The sequence below is a fragment of the Ammospiza nelsoni genome, chromosome 31, assembly GCF_027579445.1.
Source record: "Ammospiza nelsoni isolate bAmmNel1 chromosome 31, bAmmNel1.pri, whole genome shotgun sequence".
Classification (NCBI taxonomy): Eukaryota; Metazoa; Chordata; class Aves; order Passeriformes; family Passerellidae; genus Ammospiza; species Ammospiza nelsoni.
The window spans coordinates 3282997-3287877 of NC_080663.1; the positions used below are offsets into that span (position 1 = coordinate 3282997).

At 51.4% G+C, this 4881-nt stretch overlaps 1 protein-coding gene and 1 pseudogene across 1 annotated transcript in view; both read left to right on the plus strand.

Annotated features, from left to right (window-relative positions):
• Positions 1–4881, plus strand: part of LOC132085581 (zinc finger protein 239-like) — a 204979-nt gene that overhangs the window by 63359 nt on the left and 136739 nt on the right. The window lies entirely within an intron of this gene.
• The window catches only part of LOC132085606 (zinc finger protein 436-like), a 91921-nt pseudogene that overhangs the window by 63345 nt on the left and 23695 nt on the right, over positions 1–4881 (plus strand).

A 4881-nucleotide genomic window follows, 5' to 3' on the forward strand; every position in this document is an offset into this window, starting at 1 on the left:
AGGCTGGGACAGATTGATGGGACATTCCCTGGCCTGAGGGAGAAAATGTGTTTGTGGATGGCTCTGCAAGGGCAGCAGAAGGGAAAAGAGCTACAAGACAGGCTGTTATTAAGGAAGGGGAATCAGACACAGCGCAGGTCACAGCCCCATGCTCAGCTCAACCCACGCAGCTGTGGGTGCTTGTGAGAGCCTGGCACTGAAATGCCCTGAGCAGGAAGGCTTCAATATCTTCTGCTGACACCATGGCACCTAACAGGGGGGCAAAGGTAATTCTCACTGCTTCAGCATTCACTGCACCACTTATCAGGAATTTCTAAAAGAACAATTAATAGAGAAGGTATTGTGGAAGCAATAGACTCAGAAAGAAGAAGTCATTTTACTGGAAAGATCCTTCAGGGGGTTATGGCAGCTTTAGGAATACAATGGGACCTCCATATCCCCTGGCACCCCCAGAGTTCAGGTCAGGTAGAAAGAACAAATGGGGAAAGAGAGAAAAAGAAAGAGAGAAAGAGAGAAAGAGAGAGAGAGAGAGAGAAAGAGAGAAAGAGAGAAAGAGAGAGAGAGAGAGAGAGAGAGAGAGAGAGAGAGAGAGAGAGAGAGAGAGAAAGAAAGAAAGAAAGAAAGAAAGAAAGAAAGAAAGAAAGAAAGAAAGAAAGAAAGAAAGAAAGAAAGAAAGAAAGAAAGAAAGAAAGAAAGAAAGAAAGAAAGAAAGAAAGAAAGAAAGAAAGAAAGAAAGAAAGAAAGAAAGAAAGAAAGAAAGAAAGAAAGAAAGAAAGAAAGAAAGAAAGAAAGAAAGAAAGAAAGAAAGAAAGAAAGAAAGAAAGAAAGACAGACAGACCTTTGGAAGCTGGTGATACAAACCAAGACGCCATGGGTACGGCTTTTGCCATTGGCTCTGGCAAGAAGAAGAGACAGACTCAGGGCAGATATTCAATTATCGCCCTTGGAACTGATGTCTGGAATTCCTTACCCTGGTAATTCTCCACCTAGAGCAGGGTGGAGACGAGGGATGTGCATTTAAGGCAGTCTGTGGCCAGAATCCTGTCTCTTGTGAAATCTCTCCCACAGGAAGCTGGGCTGGCACAGAGCCTGCCCTGGCACTTTGCTGCTGCCAACACCCAGCCAGGACATCGGCTCCTGCCCAAGGAGTGCAAAGCAGCACCACTGGTGGCCAAGGGGCCCATGCCAAGTGTCCCTGAGGCCAGAAACAGCCGCCAGCACAGCTCAACACGGGGGGACCCCTCAGCCTGGCCTCAAGGGCTCTGGAGCCCCGGAGATTTGCACTTCCCGCCCGCAGCAGGAGGATGGGAGGCCGCCCCTGAGCCTGCCCTGAAGGCAACGCAGCAGCAGCCAGGGCTCCACAGCGGGCCAAGCCCCTGCGCCTGCCCACAGATCCTCGCCTGGAATCCTCTGCAATCCTGGCCACCCTCCTCTGCCAGCTCCAGCCACTGGGGCCAAGCCTTGCTGCCACTGCTGCAGCTTCAGCGCTGGCTGGGCCTGCACTGCCACAGCTGCTGGGGAACACCACGGCACAATTCCACTCTGGGGCTCACTGACACCCACACTCTGGGCTGCCTGCCACTGCACTGCTGCCAAATGTACCGAGTTTGGGTTCTTTTAAATATACTTTCTCTACTCAGGTTTGGTTTGTCTTTACCTTGAGGAAAGGAATTTTAAAGGTTTTATTTAAGGGGTGTTACACCATTCAATGGAGAAGAGCTCAACATCCGAACAGACTGGGAATAGCCCAAAAGACACCCACAGAGATAACGACCCGCAACAAAACATCAACATTGCCCAGCAGCAAACAGCAACCAACAGCTACCCCAGACACTGCCCCCGGCAGAGCTGGAGACACCTGGGCTGCAAAAGGCTGAGAAGGAAATCCAGGAGTGTGGACCTATTTACATCAGAGGGGAAGAAATCTGGGTCTAATAGGAAACCAAACACTAAAAACTTACACAACTTGGAAGCAATGAACATTAAACCAGTGGATTTCTGTGGGTTTTGGATGGCATAAAGTTTAGGAAAAATCTAGTAAAACTCACATATCATTCAACAATTTTCTTTCCACACCCGGGCTGTGTGTGAGTGAAATGATTTCTGTTGCACATCCTGGCCAGAATCAAGTAATGCCTTGACTTTTTAACACTGGAAATGTTGGAGAATTTTAGCTCTTCCCACCATTTTGGTGACGAGATTACAACAATAGATGTTTTTTTCTTAATAATCCTTCTTTTGGTCAGTAAGGTTTGGGTCAGGAGTGTCAGAATCAATTTCTATTCTTAGGAGAAGTAGAGGCTTTTTGGGTATGTGTCTGCGTGTCTCTTATGATGGCACAATTTTGGTCTGGGTTTCTCCATGCTCACCTTTAGGATGCATTTGGAAAAACTAGAAGAGGTTTAAATGTGACGCTTTACCTCATAAACAGTTAACAGAATACTATTTTAAAAAAGGAAAAAAAAGACATCAAAAAAAAGGCAAAGGAAGGTGGGTGGGAAAGGAAAAGGGGAGTCACCAGGTTACTGCCCTGGAAGAGAAGCTTTGGTTCTAGTCAGCCTGAGAGGAGCTTTAGAAATGCAAATGAACACTGCTGGGCAAAGTGTGGCCAATGTACCTGGGTCTCTTGCCTGGGGCAGGAATTGGGCTGATTCCCTCTGCCCCTCACCCCAAGCTCTGCCTGCTGGCACTGATGGAATTTGCACAGCTCAAGGCAGAGCCCAGGGGGAGGATATCTGACCCTGCAACACAAACGGGTGAAGCTGCAAAGGGAAACAGCAAAAGGGGAATGTTGTGAAAACTTCACTTTAAAAAGTGGGGGGGGAATCATCCCTCTGCCAAATCCAACATGTGTTGTCACTGTCTATGTTATATAGGGTGGATTACAGCATGGTGGCTGTTGCTACCACAAGCTCAGGAAAGCAGTTGGGAACCCAGTATTTGATGTTTAAATTACAGAAAATTGGCCAATTGATGCAGCCCTGGCTCCTGAGGCAGTGCAAATAATGGGAAAAACATCAACGCCCACCAGAACAAATCCCACAACACCATGGACCAGCCCCTGCAAACCCGAACCAATTCATATCAGGAGCCACAGAACCCATTTCCCATTCCAATGACATCATTAGATTACAAGCTGTCCTCGCAATAACCAAGCAGACAGCTCCAGCTCCTGACATTCCTGCTGACCAATCCACTGAAATGAGGAACACAACATTTCACCATGGGATGGGATCAGATCATCTGTTAGCAGAAGGACGAGGAGTTAATGAAAAATTAAATGACTCAAACTGCTGTTGGCAAATAGATGACAAAGGAAAAGCGGTGAAATAGAAAACAAAGGAAACAAAAAAGCAGCTCTTGTTCCAACTAAAACGTGAAAAGAATGGCAATGGGACACGGTTTTCTGGCTCCATGACAGACCATGGGTTAAACAAATGCTGCTTCTCCTCTGATGTGCTACAGCAACTCTCATCTTTTTGCCATGCTCCACACCTTGAGAGTGCAGCTCATTCAGCAGGTGAGCAAGGGGATGCAGGTGGCAGCCAGGCCTCCTGATCCAGAAACGGCAACAGAAGGACAGGGAATGAGGGCACTGCGAATAATCCCAAAACCAAAGACACAGTAAGGCAAAAAAAAAAAAAAAATTTATCACTGAGTGAATCTGCCTGGAGATAGGGCCAGGGACGTGTAGATAAGGAAGGGAGAAACCATCAGTTTCAAAACCTGTTACTAATTAACATGGGCTGCTGCTCAGACAAACTCCCGCTGAATTCCTGAACTTCGGGAAGAACAAAGACTGAACAGAGCCATGAATATCGGCTGTTATACAAAAGTGGGGGCGCACATTAACGAGGACATGCAGTTGGTGGATCGGCAGGTCTGAACCTTCCAAGCACCTCAGCCAGTGGGCAAAGGGAGAGGGAGATGAGGCCGGGAAAATGAGGACAAAAAGGAGGCTGCGAACTACAACAATGGCACAGAGCGCACAGCAAATGCCCCGCGGCCTCTCCCTCTGCTCAGCAATAAAGTCACTTTTACAGGACTCCTCTGTCTCCTCTGGGTATAGAAACCTCCGGCCACGGGAATTTCCCCGCACAGCCCCGGGCACGGGGCAGCCCCCTCTGTCCCAGCCACAGCAACCGGGCCGAGCCAGCGCTGCTCCGCCAGCGGCTCCTGCCGAGGCAGCGGCCGCAAGGAGACCGCGGGCAGCCGCTCCCGCAGCGCCCTCACGCCAGCGGCAACACGGGCCGGACACGGCACAACGAACCCGCCCGAGTCCCCTGCCGCCCCCGAGGCCCGCAGCCAGCCCCGAGCCCCCGCACAACCCAGCGCGGCTCCCACTTGCGCTGCGGCCGCCTGCGAGCTCCGCCGCCGCCTCACCGCGCTCCGGCCGCTGCCACCGCTCACGGGCCCGCTCCGACAATGGCGCCGCTGCCCAGCCACGACCGCCCTCAGCCCGCCACCGGGGCCCTGCTCCGCCCCGCTCCCACCAATCAGTGCGCCACAAACACGACTGACTGCACCATCCCCCAATCGCAGCCAGGGGCGGGCTCTGCACACGGCACAGCCCCGCCCCGCGCTCCCAGGGCCCCCCGGGCTGCGTGAGGGCAGAGCCGGAGCTGAGGAACAGCCCTGGAACGGGCCCGGGCCCGAGGGGATTGAGCTGAAAACACAAACAAACTTCTCCGCACCTCCCGCCACGGCTTTCCCGGCACTGCGACTCCGGTGGCTCCTGCTCAGCGGGACGCCCTGGAGCCTCACTTCTCCTACCCCTAATTAGGAGCATCAGTGCATCGCTTTGATTTCCCCCAAAAACGGGAAAACCGTCCCAAACCCCTGTGGATGAGTGGGGAAGAGATTTGTGACAGAAAACTCCAA